Source organism: Marmota marmota, unplaced genomic scaffold (assembly GCF_001458135.2).
Source record: "Marmota marmota marmota unplaced genomic scaffold, marMar, whole genome shotgun sequence".
In the NCBI taxonomy this organism is placed as follows: domain Eukaryota; kingdom Metazoa; phylum Chordata; class Mammalia; order Rodentia; family Sciuridae; genus Marmota; species Marmota marmota.
In genome coordinates this window covers 8,378,539-8,393,870 of record NW_025999982.1, presented here as the reverse complement: position 1 = coordinate 8,393,870, position 15,332 = coordinate 8,378,539, and the positions used below count along the sequence as shown (strand labels likewise).

General features: G+C 54.7%; 1 protein-coding gene across 1 annotated transcript in view; it reads left to right on the top strand.

The window, feature by feature from the left end:
* The first annotated feature begins 235 nt into the window (after positions 1 to 235).
* Lrfn2 (leucine rich repeat and fibronectin type III domain containing 2) overlaps positions 236 to 15,332 on the top strand; it is a 165,834-nt gene continuing 150,737 nt past the window's right edge. Inside the window, exon 1 of the mRNA XM_015487693.2 lies at positions 236 to 1,159. The gene's annotated coding sequence lies outside the window, so the exon portion shown is untranslated. The remainder of the gene's footprint in view (positions 1,160 to 15,332) is intronic.

Below are 15,332 nucleotides of genomic sequence, written 5' to 3'. Positions count from 1 at the left end.
GGCCTTTTGATTCCAAACCCATCATCTGCTTTGAGTAGGGACGCCACTATCTACCACGTGCCTTGGGCAAGTCGCGTTGTTCTTCTGAGTCTTTTTCCTCCTTATGTCAAACGGGGTTGCTGAGAAGATCAAACAAGCTAAGAGTTGTAAAGATTCGCGATCCTGTTAAACACCATGGGTTCTTGTAATATTCACGAAAAGTCGAAGTGAGTGTGCATGCACCAGGCGCTGATTTTTCGCAGGTCTCTCGCTAGGGTGCGGACTCAGAGCCGGGCTCCAGGGCTGGGTGGGCGCGATCCTCCCAGCCCCCAACCTCGGCTCCTGGCCGGCGCGGTCGGGTTTTCCTCCGGCAGGCGGCGGGCTGACGGCTGCGCAGCGCGGCCGCCACTGAGGCGGCAGCAGCCGGCGCCGGCGGACGGAGCGCACGGCCGCCGGGCTCCTGGGCGCCTTCGGCCGGTAGGCTTTCTCCGCTGCTGGCCCTGCGCTGCCTCCGCAGCCCGCCCAGCTCCCTTCCGGATCTGTGCGTGTGATCGTTCTGTGGGAGAGAGACAGTGTGTGTGTGTGTGTGTGTGTGTGTGTGTGTGTGAGAGAGCGCGAGAGAGACTGAGTACGCGCGTGTGCGCGCACGCGTGGGGGGGCAGTGTGCTTGCGGGGAGTGCGGGGGAGTGTGTTTGTGTGTGTGCGTGTGGGTGTGAGTGCCTGGCTCCTTCTCGCTGACACACACACACACTGTCACACACACACACACACCCCGGCAGGCTCGTCTGAACTTGAAGACACCCCACATTCCATGATGCCCGAGGTTCCTGGGAATGCCTGGGGTTCTTGGATCCGGAAAATCCTACGGGCATCTTCCTAGGAAGGAATTCTGTTTTCTTTCCTTTTTTTTTTTTTTCTTAAACCTGGAAGAGAAGAGAACAAGTTGTGCTCCCCCCACCCTTCTTCTTGCTAAATGCCATGGATATAACTGAATAAGCCGCTCAGGGCTCTCCCCGCGCGGACGTCGGAGGCCACCATCTGCCTGCATTCGCCGGAGCCGGAGGTTTAGCTCGAGCCTGTCTCGGGCGGGGAAGGATGCGTGGCCGAGCCGGGGAGCCCGAGCGCCCCGCGGAGCCGGCCTCGGAGCCTCCCAGCCGAGGGTAGATGCTGCCTTGCCCAGGTGAGTGGTCGCCGCCGCCGCGTCTCGGTATCCGGGGTGTTCGCGCGAGCTCAGCGCGGGGCTGAACGCACCCGAGGGAACGGGGAACTTTGCATCCTTTTCTTTTTCACTTGAGGACTCCCCTCATGCTGGATCCTCGTGCGGGCACCCCCTTCTCTTTTTACCCATCCTTATCGCGAGAGGTTTCCTTTCCTTTCTTGTTTTTCGATTGTGGGGGTGAAACTGTCGGGGAGCGAGGAGAGTGGGTCCGTGTGAAGCCGGGAGCGGGTGGGAGAGACCGGGAGCCGCGGGCAAACGGAACCGTTGGAAGCAGCAGGAGAACTTTGCCACCAGACCACTCTGTTGCATCTCCGCACATGCGAGGCCTGGAGAGAGCCATTGCTGGGGTCTGGGTGGGGGCGCGGGGACTCCGGAGCTTGGTGACTGGGTAGGGTGCAGTAGATCCAAGTGCTGAGGGGTTGATGCAGTGCCGATCGCCGATCCAGGGGAGAAAGGCATGGTTGCAGTTTGGGGAGGCAGGTAGGGCAAGCACAGGGACCCTATTCTGGCTTTGGTCGAATGCAGAGAGATGGGGGATCGTGCATGTGCAGCTTGGGGCATCAGAGTGGCATGATGAAGCAATATGGAAACTGGCATTAGCCATGCCGGGGTTGGTAGGTCTGACTCTCACCCAGCCCTGCCCTGGTTCTAAGGTTGGCTTGGGCAGGGAAGAGGAAGAGCCCTGGAAAGCACCAAGGAGGTAGACTGTGTCTTGCTCTGCACAGACCTTGGAGGGAGTGTCTTGCCCATCTTCCCATCAGCCCAGTACAAAGGACAGAGGCAGAGAGTTCCTGGGAGAACAGCCTGAAAGCCGAAGAGAGGTAGAGAGAGGAGGGAGCCTGAGCAGAGACCGCAGAGGGACTGAGCCAGACCAATCCAAGTGCACCCAGAGACAGGGGCAGACAGACAGACAGACAGACCTACAGGGAGAGGGCGCCTGTCTGAGCCTATACTCTGAGCTGGAGTTACTAGCAAGGCTGTAGATAGATGCTGACCCTCTGCCCTGCCCATCATGAAGTGTGTGTGTGTGTGTGTGTGTGTCAGAGAGAGAGAGAGAGGGAGAGAGAGGTTGTAGCTGTGGGCTAGATGGTCTGATTGGCTTTGTGGGGCTTGGGGACGGGGCTGCTTCAGGAAACTGACCCCCGCTGCTAGGGAGGAGCAAAGCTGGGGAGAGAACCGAAAAGCTCCTAGGGACCAAGGCGAGAGGTTCTTGATGGGCTCCTGTATTTGGGTGGGGGCCAATTTGGAACTTGTCGGGAGCCAGCCCAGGCAGGAATGATGGGTGAACTGGGAGCAAGTGAACTGAGTCTTGGGGCTGTGCCCTGGGCTGGTCACCACCCGCTGCCAGAGCTATATCCAGTAACATAGCGCAGCCTAGACTTGCTCCTGGGGTCAGTCTGTCTGGGCCTGCAGGGGTCAGGGTCTGCAGGGAGGATGGGAAGCTCCTAAAGGCCTGTGCTTGGAGCCATCCGTCACTAAGCATCAAGACAGCTGCCGGCCCTTCTGCTGATGCTGGAATGTTGTCTTTCCCTTGTGTGTGGGGCTGGGAGTGCAGAGTTCCTTCCACCTCTCCTCCAGGCTGCCTCCCCTGGTTCTTCTCAGGCCCCTGCCCAGCCCTTAATTTAGAGTTTCTGGTCTAATTCCTGCCCAAGGATGTAATTACTTATCTCCGGGTCCTCACCCTGGGGAATGCAAACAGCAAACTTGGCAGTTCTGCTCCAGCCTCTGGCGGTGCTTCTCAGGAGGTGGGCTCCCAGCTGCCTCTCTGGCTGGCAGGACTGGGTGGGTGCCTGCCGGTGGCTGGAGGGGAGCTGGGGCTCAGGCTCCCTTCTCTGAAGTGCCAGTTCTTTCCTCAGGTCCAGAAATGTGAGAAGGCCAGGAGTCTGGTTCCAAGGGAGGGTGAGCAGGGAGCTAGGAAGGCCAGGCTGAGGAGAAGAAGGAGATGGATGGGATGGGAAATGCGGATGGTGTGGGGCAGGGCTACTGGAGAGCGGGCAGCTTCCTGACCTCTCAGGCCCTGGTTTACTAAAGGGGGAAACTCTTTTCTTATCCGTGCGTCAGCTCCAAAGTAAAATCAAGGATTCAGGGTTCTGGCCTCCAAGTGCCAGCTTGCCAAGCCTCTGCAGCCTGCTGGGTGGAGCAGGTCTGCTCTTTTGTTATCACTGGGGGGGCGTGTAGAGAGGCCTCCAAGCTCCTGGCCAGACGGCTGTCTACCCCAGAGGCAGTTGAGAGGTGAAGTTGGAATTAGAACTATATTTGCATTTATGGAATAAATTCCATTTAATCATGGTAAGTGATCCTTTAAAAAAAAAAAAAAAAAAAGAATTGTTTTCAGAAAGTTCCCAGTCCTAAGGTGGAGCTGAGCACAATGGTTGACATCAAGGAAGTCACACTCTGATGGTGGACGTTGCTAAACTGAAAACAGAGACATCAAACACAAAACCCCCTGCACTAGCTACGTGCACTTGGATCTAAACAAGAACTACTACAACAATTTCGGTGTTTTGTGATTTTTCTTTGGCAGAGATGGAGTTTAGTACACAACTTACTGGAATGACTAGTTTTATCATATCATGGAACAAAACTTAAATATAGAGGGTCTGGGTTCAAATCCTGACTCTGCCTCATCTTTGGTAGCACTTGAGCTTCTGGGTTGTCATCTGGAGCAATGAAACAGTGGCATGTGCCCTGCAGATGTGTTATGGCCAGATGTTTTCCTGGCCACACCCCTTCTCAGAGATGAGGGAATTTTCGTGGTGGGGGTGATTGGGAGATGGGGAGAGGCCCTCAGAGAGATGGTGGATATTGCCCCTGCCCAGGGAGTTGCCAGGAGGATTCAGTGCCATTGCTCATGAGCTCATCGTGAAGACTCCAGGAAGGCCTCCAGAAAACTTGAGAATTGATAGCAGGGAAGTAAATTTCCCCTCTGGGGCTCAGGCACCTGCTTCTCCCTCTGTCTTTGATCACTTTGGAGTTTCACAAGAGTCATTTGTTACCCTTCCCTGTCTGGGGTTTGAAATATCCTTGAGGACTGGCCTCTGCCCTCTCTTAGTTCTGTCTCCCTGTCCTCCAGGGCTGACCTCACAGAAAAAGTAGGCATCAGGCCTGGTCAAGGGAATGGACCCAGTTCTCCTGGGGTCTGGGAAGGGCTTGTTATTGGGCTCGGGTCCAACCTGCAGAGCTGGACACATTCAAGTCTGGGAGATGGCTCAGACCCAGATATGTATTTAGCAGATGTGCCCACAGGCCAACTAGAACAGGGGAGAAGGTTGTCTAATCTTAAGATACAGGCCTGGAAAAAAGGTATTTTCCAGGGATCAGGTCTAAAGGTAGCATGGGGGAGGGTATCCATGTCTAGCCTGCTCAGGATGAGGGTCATCAGGAGGGTGTCTCTGGAGGAGATAAGGGTTACAGGAGCAGCAACAGCCCATCAAAGCTACCTGAAGGCAGGTTTTATTTTCTCTTAAATTCTTAAAGGTCAACAAGAATTTGGGGGCATTTCAGAGATGGGGCACTGAAAAAGTAGGATGAATATTCTGAGAAATTTCTTAGGCCATCAGCCTCTTTGGTTTCTTGATCACTTATTATGTGCCAGACAGTGCTAAGGGCTCTTCATTAGTATCTCAGGGAAGGTTCATGATCCTGTAAGATCGTCTGTTATTAATTCCACTTTACAGATGAGAAAACTGAGGTTAGAGAAGTTGGGTACCTGCTGGGTAGCTAGTAAGTGACAGAGTTGACATGCAGTTCCCATGTCCTCCTGACTTCAAAGCCTACCCTCTTAACTACTCTACACCACGTCCCCCCACGCTGTGGTGAGGAAGGGTGGGCACCATGGGTGGGCACTTCTACACTGCTGCTGGCCTGGTGAGAAGGTGACTTTGGAGCTTCTCCTTCCTGACCTAACTCATCCTTCCTCTCGGGTTTAAAAACACTCGTCACACCTGAGTACCGCTCCTCTGAGCCGTGAGCAGGAGGATGGTGGGAGCAGTGGACTTCCACCTGTCAGGGCAGCTGACTCTGCCTCCTGGGTGAAGGCGGGAGGCCAACCCTGTCCTCCGAAGCCTGGTTTCCCTTGCGAGGCTCACCCGCCCCCCACCCCAGGGTTGTAAGGACCAGGCAGAGAATGTGAACGCACTTCATAAGCAAGTCCCTTAGCGCACTTGGGTCATAACTGTGACTCCTTCCTCATTGAGACTAAGTCAGCAAAATGTCAAAGGTAGAGACTCCCTGGCCTGGGCGTCAAAGGTGAGCCTTGTGAATGGGTTTAACACTGGACTATGGTTGGCCAGTAAGATCACGGGCCAGGCAGGTAGGCACTGTGCCTGTGGCCAAAGAGTGGTGACGGTCCTACACAGGAGGGACTGCGTGCTCCAGAGAGTTGCGGGGTTGGCGGCAGGCAGCTAGCAAAGGACATGATGGCGCGCGCTTCACTGACTTCTGAAATCAGGCAGCTGTCACTGAAGGAAAAGGGCACAGGCGTGAGCAGAGGGCATCTTCCTTGGGCCAGCGTTTCTCCATCATTTTTTCATTATTGCTCCCTGGAAGGAGGCTGCTTCCTGATAATGCCTCCCAGGAGATCTTAGCGCCACAGAGAGACTGGATAGCTCTTTCTTTCTTTTTTATTTTGGTACCTGGGGATTGAACTCAGGGGCACTCGACCACTAGCCCCATCCCCAGCCCTATTTTGTATTTTATTTAGAGATAGGCTCTCACTGAGTTGTTCAGTACCTCGATGTTGCTGAGGCTGGTCTTGAACTTTCGATCCTCCTGACTCAGCCTCCTGAGCTGCTGGGATTACAGGTGTGCACCACCTTACTGGCTTGGATATCTCTTTCTATGTTGTACATTTATCTGTTTTTTGCACATCAAAAGATGTGTTTTTTTTTTTTTTTTTTTGCCTCCTCACCAAAACCAAAATTTTGCCCCGTTGGGGGTGATATTGCCCCCACTGAGACTGCATGCCTTAGGGCCAACAGGAAAAGAGATGGATTAATGCACAGGGAGAACCCAGGAGGTGACCTGAGGGCAGATTCCCTGATTCCTTACTATCTCAAGTGTGGATAGGAGCCTCATCCTCACCTGGGAGCAGGTCAGGGATGCAAAAACCCCACCCCAGACCTCCCGAGTAGGCATCTCCATTTCAGATGGAAGCGGGTGGGGAGGCCAGGTTGGATACACTGCCCCAGAACTCAAGGCTAGTCTTTGATCAGAAGGTCAAAGGAAAAGAGGTGAGAAGCCAAAGACCAGAAGTAACTCTGTCTTGGGTCACCTGGCTCCTTAAACTATTGAGTCCAAATGCACCAGGAAAGCTTACGGGACGACATGGTCTACAGGTGCCCTGATGTATCTGACCATGCTTTTTTCTGGATCCTCTCCTGGCCCTGTAAGTGAAGGCTGTGTAGAGGATTGTGGGGGGGCTCCACGGAGACCCAGGCTTGCGGCCTTGCTTCTAAGCAATGGAAGGCAACGCATTCTTAATTTGGACAGATCTGGGTCTGCTTCCTTGAATCTCCCCACGGATCAAGGGCAGCCTGAGGGACAGATTGGAACGGTAGAGACGAGACATAAGTGTTAAACTGTGTCAAAGAGGATTAAGGGACAAGACTGTTTCCTGTAATTTATCAGCCTTCTTGGGATGGCCTGTGGTATAGCCTGGGCCTCCCTGGTGGCTGTCCTACTTTGAAACACAGGAGGTTGCCCAGTTCCAAAGTTGGACTCTTCAGTATGTTTATGGCGGGCATGTCCCAAATGAATTCACCCCCCGCAGGGCCCCCCTGGAGTTGAGGACACAAGACACAGAAGCAGAAAGCTGAGGGCCCCTCTCCCTCCACACGTCTCTTCCTCTCTCCTTCCCAGAGGGAGCAGCCTTTCCATCTTGCCTTAATCAACTTCTTGGGGATGCAAAATCCCGTCCCCCTTCCCCAGGACCCGTCCTGTTCCTTTTCTCCAGAGCCACACAGCGCCCCGCCCCCCAGCTCGGCCCTCTTTACTCCCTGGGAAGGAAGCTGGGGGTTGGGGGTATTTACCCCAGTCCCCAGTGAGGGTTGTGTGTCTGTGGAGGCTCCGGCTTCAGAACAGTTGTCAGGAGGTCTCCTTGTTCTGTGCTCTGGTCCCCAAAATGTGTGACACGCTGTCACTCAGCCTGTAGGATCTGGAGAAACTGGGAAGTGATCTAGACTCAGGCTGTGGCTTGGATCTTGAGGATCTGGGGATGCCTACGATGAGGTTAAAACATGGCTGACTTTCTGAACCCCTGGAGACCCTTAGACATGACCCCATAGGCAGCAGGACAAGGCTCTATCATCCTAAAAAGGCATCAAAAATTCCCAGATGGGCAAAGTTGAACCCTTAATTCAACATCCCCTGTAGTGAAGCCATGATTATACCCAGAAAGGTCCTGGGTTAGAAGGGAGAGGATGATGGTGACCTGGGGTCATAGAGGTAAAAGGTTAAAGGTCTTCTACAGGTCAAAGCCCTGAGGGCTGGTCATAGAGTATCTCTGGGTTACGGGGACCCTGGAAAGAGTTCTTCCGGCTCTGCTGGGCATTAACGAGTGACACTGCCATCCCCTTTCCCTTCCCATGCCCACTGGTAGAGCAGGGTCTGCCACTCTCCAGTTCAGACCCTGGTCCTGTGATTCGTGAGTTTACAGGCCAGCCTCAGAGCAGAGACATCGCTGAGCTGCCTGCGCCCTGGGGGGACTCTGCCAGGGTCCTGTGGCCTGCTTCTCATCCTCTTCTGCAGACACCACTGACCTGGCACTGCCCTCTGCTTCAAGCCCCAACTGCTCTGTGACCACACTCCTCGCCAGGGTCCAGTTCTAAATGTGCAGGACCCAGGGCTGCAGTCTGAATGGGAGTATCTCCCGCCTCCCCCACTCCTGCACATGTGTGTGCAAATGCAAACTCAAACACACACACACCCATGGCTCTACACACATCCATATGCCCACAGTCACATACATCCACAACACAAGCACATACACAGACACACCCCAACATACGCTCACATATATAAGCAGACATACCTGCACATGCATAGACGCACCTCCACATACCCTCGCACACACATTCACACACACACACACACACACACACACACTCCCATTGTCCACTGTCTCTACTTCTCCATCAAAGACCTGGCTGCATGTTGTCCGGCCCCCCTGAGGTGCTGTCCATTCTACCAAGAGCACGTCTGCCATCCACAGCCCTGAGCCGCTCAGTAGGACAGGGGTTCTTCTCTCTGTGGATAAGGAATCTGGCTCAGATTTGAGTGAGGCCAGGTAGCAGCAGGGCCAGGATGAGAACCCAGACCTCTGGTCCCGTCCCAGAGATTGCTCCGTCACTCCAGAGCCCAGGCACTCTCCGCTCTGCAGAACGACTGTGGGAAACGGGAAGGGCGTATTCTGTCCCTGGTTAGTGATGGGAGACTGGATGCCACATTGGGGTGGTGGAGCTGGCCCTGGAGCCTTCTATGCTTCTTGGCCAGGACACGTGTGCTTTCTTAATCTTGCTTGGTGGTCTGTCCTTCCTTCCTTCCTTCCTTCCTTCCTTCCTTCCTTCCTTCCTTCCTTCCTTCCCTCCTTCCTCTCAGGCTGCTGGGAGCTTCTATTCATGTCAAATTCCAGCAGCTGGGAAATGCCACCCTAGGTCAGCCCCAGACACTCACTCACTCCAGCCCCAGTCCTGACTGGTGTTCACTGGGGAGTGCAGAGAGCACTGGCCACCTCTGTCCCTGGGGTCAGGTCAAGCTTTCTTGTTGCTGCTCCTTAGGGATCCAGCTCTGCTCCTCGTGAACAGGCTGTTTTTCATGGTCTCAGCCTGACCCCCTCTTGAGGCCTGCATTGTGATGCCTGCTGGGGGAGTTGGGGTTCCCTTACTGGCCCGGAAGGGCGTCTTCCACTTCTTCACACTTTAAGGTCCAGGGAGCCTGACAGTCCAAGATGTGGTAGTCAAGCCCTTCTGTGACTTGGTGGCCACAGGTGCTCCCCTGTTCAGGCTAACTCTCCAAGCATTTATTGAATGCCTACTATGTGCCCCCAGCAGGTCAGATGCCACCAAGCTGAATCATCTCCCCAGCTCATGCAGCCTTAGTCTCTTTGGTGATCGGATTTATCTTCTGCATTTTTATAGTCCTGTCTATGGAGGGACTTGTCTGAGTTGGTGGTGAAGGTTTCCGATTTTCACTGGTTTCTGGTAACTTCCCCCATCTGCATGCTTATGAGTCCTGTGTGTGCGTGTGTTTATTTTCTCAGATCAGCCAGAGGTCACACATGATTAACTGCTTGATGTAAAGCTGATGGTGGTGGTGGTGGTGGTGGTGGTGATGTGGGTGATGGTGGTAATGATGCCGATGGTGCTGCCGGTGGTGTGCTGGCAAAGACCACTAAGAGACAGACTCCCAACCTACTTTTCCAGATCCCTCCCCCGACCCCAACACTAATCTGACATCTGACCCTCTCACCCAGATAGAAACTGAAGGGATGAAGAGATTGGGGCCGTTGTCCCAATGTAGGGGCAGCTGTCCCCAAAGGAACCATTTAATCTTCCTCCTGGCTTGGGTACTTACGTCATAAGGACTGAGCTGGGGAAGGCGGGCGAGGAGAGACCTTAGAATAGACATGAAGCCTGGACTCCGTGTCTGCATTCACGGCTTCTAAGCAGTGACCAACGAGGGCCATTGTACTTGGGGCAAGAATCCAGATGTGGGACCTCTGGCCAGAGGCTGGGCTTGTAGTCCCAGAGTAATTGCAAATGGTCACGCAGGTTTCTTGTACTGGAGAGGTCTTCATGTGACGATGGCAGGCCTTCCCTTGTCCTTGGGAAATTTGTATCTAATAACAAAGATGGGACAGACACACATGGCATCTTATTAGGGAACACGAAGGCGCCAAAATATGTGGAGACAGCATCCTTCTGGGGGCATGTGTGTCATTGCTAGGGCCACCACTGTGTCCTCTCTCCCTGGTGATGTGAGTGTGCACAGCTTGCTGTCTCTTGGTTTCCTCATCTGCAAAATGGGGATGATCACAGTTCTCATAAGGCTGCCAGAGAGTTAAATGAGTGACTGTCTGGAAAGCGCTTGGCACATGCCCGCCCCTGCTGAGCGCTGAGTGTGGCCCAGCAGCAGCCACAGTGGGAGCAGTAGTATGCTGTGCTCCTAAGCATGGAGGGGACCACGGTGCGCTCACTGAGGTACCCAGCAGCTGGGGAGGTTCCCAGGTGTGCTGTGATCTCATCTGCCCTGTCCACCAATCCTACCAGGCAGACCAGACAGACATGATGATTCTGTTTGAGGGGAAACTGAGGCACAGGGGTTATCATGGGTGTCTCCATCGTAGTTTATGACCACACTGTTCAGCTGAGGACTTACAGGAGTTTGGGAGCAGAGGACATCAGGCAGCGATGGCTGATGGGGTCAGAACTGGACTGGAACAATAAGGCCCAGTGTGGGAGGAAGTCCACACCCCTCTTCAGGCCTGGTCAGGGTCTGCATGGCATGGAGAGGAGAGGAGAGGCTGTTGCGTCTACATAGCATGGCCCCTCGGGGGTGGGATTTGGTGGCAGGGCCACAGGACAGGCATATTTGGAGCCTTTGGAAACTGTCATAAATGCCCTGGGAGGGGCTATGATAATAGCACCATGTCCTGGAGCTGTTGAAGGTGTATTGGGTGGGGTAGAGGTGGGGGAAGAAGGGCATGAGCAGGGTCAGAGGGAGGAGGCTGGACTGTGGGTCTCTGTTAGGGAAGGAGCCATGGTGGTTCAGCCTGGCCTGGAAGCTGCTTCCCTGGGGGCAGGATTCCTGCCCCCCTCCCCCAGCTCCCTGTCCCCAGGGCTGCTCTGGTGGTGGGTGGAAAGGGTTCCTGGGACTTTGGGGATTGAAGGAGCATCTGGGCCAAGGAAATGGCCTTGGTCCTTGAACCCATTCACCCTGCAGAGGGACTGAGGACACCCCCCCGCCCCCCGGGTGCATCCAGACCAGAGGAGGGATGCTTGTGGGCTGGAGTTTCAGGACCTCCTGGGAAGATGGGTGCAGGGGTCAGTGTCCAGGGAGGGATTTAGGGCAGTGGTGGGGCTGTGACCACAGAAATTGAAGGGGGTGGGCAGTGAAAGCCAGAATGGGACCCCGCTGACGCACAGGACACCCAGCCACTCCAGACTGCTGGGACCTGAGCCCCAACTTGGGCTCCTTCTCTGGGGTAGCCATCTGGGCCCCAAGCACACTTCCTGGACGCTGTGATCAGCCTGTCCTGTCAATCTCAGGCCATGTAAATACGGCATCTAATTAGGGAGGCGCGGCAGGTACCGCAGCTTCTGAATTAAAAAAAAAAAAAAATCCCAACCCCAGGAGGGGAGAGGGAGACAGCAATGAATCAGAGTCAGCGGCAGGAGAGGCTGGCAGGTGGCTGGCCAGGCTGGGGCGTGAGTTATCTGGGGCCCGGCCACCCTGCCGGGCTGCCGCTCTGCAGCGGGGCTGATATTTACTGTATATTGGTTTTTAAATTACAGAACCACATCGATTCCCGCTCGCCCGGTGCAGCCCTCATGCTCGGCCCGTCTCGCTCGCCCTTTCTCTGCCGCGATCCCTTCTGCCATCCGTCTTGTCCCTCTCTGGATGCAGGCGTTAATGCAGGGCATTATCTCCCCTTGCATCGCGGCTGTGGCAGCCTGTTTACACTGCGTTGTATTTATTAGGGTTCATATTCCATTCCTGCCTTTCCCGGCCCGCGGCACTTTCTACATCATAAAGCTCTTCATACAACCCTGCTTATCTCCTCTGGATCCCACACCATGAGGAAGTAGGGCATGCGGACCTGGCTCCATTTAAACATGAGGACACCCGCACTCAGAGAGGCTAATGGAATGACCAGGTCATGCTCGGATTATATGATATTGTACCATAATAAGGACGGCTCTGGGTGTCGAATGCTAATGGTGAGCCCGGCTCTGTTCCCCTGTAAGCTTTCTGCACTCATCCTTAGCCTCACATTAATTCCGTGTGCTGAGTCCTCTTCTTAGTTCATTTCACAGGGGAGGAAGTGGAGGCCCAGAGTGGTTAAGGAGCTTGCCTAAGGTCACACAGCTAGGAAGAGGGCAGAACTTGAATTCAAACCCCAGTTTGAATGGGCTCTTTAGCCCATATTCTTAAGGGGGGGTTCATGCTTCTGATCCTGAGTCCTGCTGGGGTGGGAGGGTGCAGAGGGGTGGATCGACTTCACAGAATGACAAAGAGGCTTCCTGTTCTGCAACACCTTTCCATTGCAGGGGAGTCTCATTACACCTAGGGAACATCCTGGAGAACCTAGTAGCATCAGGAAATGCCTTCAAAGCTAAGGGCTGCCCTGCTCTGACCCCAATATCCTCAGGTGCCTGGGGTCCCAAAGGTTGCCATTTTGCCCTGCAGCAGGAGCAGAGGGCAAATGCAGACTAGTGGTGTGGGGTCCTGATGGGTGGTGCAGGGACTGCCCTTCCCTTTCCTCCTGTGCCAGGGAAGGCTGCTGTCCTGACACCCTGCCCCTGCCCCCCAAGGGTCTCTTGGGACTGTTTTCTGCAGTATCCTTGACCTTTGGGTTTGGGCTGTAATGGAGGCAAAGCTGCCTGGCTTTGAGGCTCATCCTCAAGCTGGGCCCAGGTCCCAGGGCACACAGCCCGAGGGCAACTGCCCGCTGCCAGCCCGCCTGGGTCTCCTGCGTCTGAGCAGAGGTTCACAGGGGGTCTGCACATCTGGGCTTTGGTGGGCTTTGGGTTCCCTGGGTGACTCCCTGCCCCACTCCTCTCCACTCTGCCCTGCTAATGGGGCCCTTAGCAAGGTAGGTGTGAAGGACAAAGTGACCCTCCCGTGGGTTCAGGGTCTCCAGCTGTGCTGGACACTAGCTAGGGAGATGACTCAAAGGGTCAGGCGCTTGCTGTTTTATGTTCCCCTCTACTGCTGTTGAGCACTAGCTGTGCAGGAGGTCGGGCAGCCTGGACGAAACCTCAGCGGTTCCACTGAGGAGCTGTGTGATCTGGGGCAAGTCTCCCAAGCCTCAGTTTCCCTTTCTGTACAAGGGGGCTAATCCCAGCCCCGCTCCCAAGGGTGGTCGTGAGCAAAGCACAAGCACCGGCTACAGAGCGCCCCGCACCTCTCATCTTGTCCCCGCCTGCCTTTGCCCAGTAGATGCAGATGTGGGGACCAGAGCTCCACGGAGCAGTGACACTCCTCCAGGAGCTGTCGTGGGCTCCTGGAATCGGGGGATTCCAGAGGCAGAACTCTTTCCAATTTGAAAATGAGGAAACTCCCAGGTCAACTGGGATGAGTTGGCCACCCCGTCCAGGTCACACAGCAAACATGTGGCTGAGCTGGGATTGAACCCACTGGTCTGATGTCCGCTGCCCTTGCAGAGTGCTCATCTAAAGTGGCAGACTTTAGATCCTATTTTATGTCAGTCTCACCAAAACTTTGTGAATTAGGCCTTCTTATCCAATGAAACCAGAGAAAACCGAGACCCAGAGAGGTAAAGTAATGTGCTCAGGGTCACACAGCCAGGAAGTGGCTGGGTTGGGGTTGGGGCCCTATCTGGAAGCAGCGCCCCAACTCCTGACCCCTCTGCCATGACTCCCAACCTATCTTTTCCAAATTTTCTGACGTGTGCATGGTCTCATTTCTTCATCCCCGTGGCCTGGGGAGTAGTCAGGGCAGGTACTTTTAACCCCGTATCAAGAGCAGAAAACTGAAGCTCAGAAAAGCCAGGTTTCTTAGCAAAAGTCACACTGCTTATGGGGGCAGGGCAGGACTAGGTTTCCTGGGGGTTCTCATCTGGCACTTCTCAGTGTTGTTTCCTTGGGTGATAACAGCGTAGGAGGCCTCCAGCCCACTATGGTGGTGCTCAGACTGATGTGTAAATGTGAGGTCCTCACAGGGCCAGATATCTAGTGAGTGGGGGGGACTTAGGCTCCTGTTTCATTTGATGTCGTTGTCATTATCATATCCTTCCCCACAGGTAGAGGAGGCATCTCTGCCTGCCTGCTGGCCGCACATCTGCTGACAATAGGTGCCCACAGGGCTCCACACCGGAGTTCTCGGTGGACGTCCAGCTCCTCCTCCCACCAGCTGGGGACTGAATGCAGAACAGGCTGCATCTCCCTGGACAGGCAGCAAAGACACTATTAATGCCAGGCTTGCTTCTAAGGCAACTAAATAAAAGAGCTGGGAAGGACAGTGACAAGAGTCTATAAATTCTGAATGATGTTCTGTAAAGTGGCCTGGGCCCTAGGGCCCATAAAAACCCAGACAGCCTGCAGGGTGGGGGTGATTTATGAGCCCCTTCCTCTGCTGTGGGGTCACCTGCCCATCAAGTCTCCCCCTTTCTCAGGAGCCTTTTCTTTTTTAACTTCCACACTTCAAAGTTCTTAGCATTTCATGAGGCTCTTCTAGTCACTTATAAGCATGGGCCACTCCCCCTTTAACAGATGGGAAAACTGAGTCACGGAGTGGGTTTGTGAATTGGATAGTGACCCCAGCTCCTTGACACTGGCCTAGGAAGTTCCCACCAACATTCAGGTTCATTAAGCACGTCCTACATGCCACGTGCTGTTCTGAACACTCTATACCTATAAGCTCATCCACTCCCCATGACTCCTAGGGCACCCTGTTATCAGCCCATCACAGGAGCGATCGATGGTCTTCCAGTGAGGAAGCTGGCAGAGAGGTTAAGTAACCTGCTTAGGACCCCATAGCTGGGTTGTGGCAGAGCCAGGGTATGACCCCACCTACTCAACCACTGTGCTGCTGCTCTCCCTGGAGGGCTGGCCGGGGGGCCTCTTCCCGGGAGCCAGCGGGCCCTTCTGTTCCGGGTACTCTGTGCCCTGAGCCACTGTAGCACCTCCACAGAAAATCAGCCTCCAGGAGCAGCCAGGTCAGGCCCGGGTAGTGAGGGTCTGCTGGGAAGTGCCTTGAGAGAGCACAGTGCAGGGAGTCTGGAAACCCCATGCCCCACCCAGCCTGGCCACCAAACAGCCATGTGACCTGGGGCCCTGCAGGAAGCCTCTTCCCCTTTGCCTAGATCCTCCTGATTTAGATGCCAATGGGACATCACATGGCTTTGAGGCCACCTGGTGGTAGTGAGGAAGGCAGAGGGTGGGCCACAGAGGCT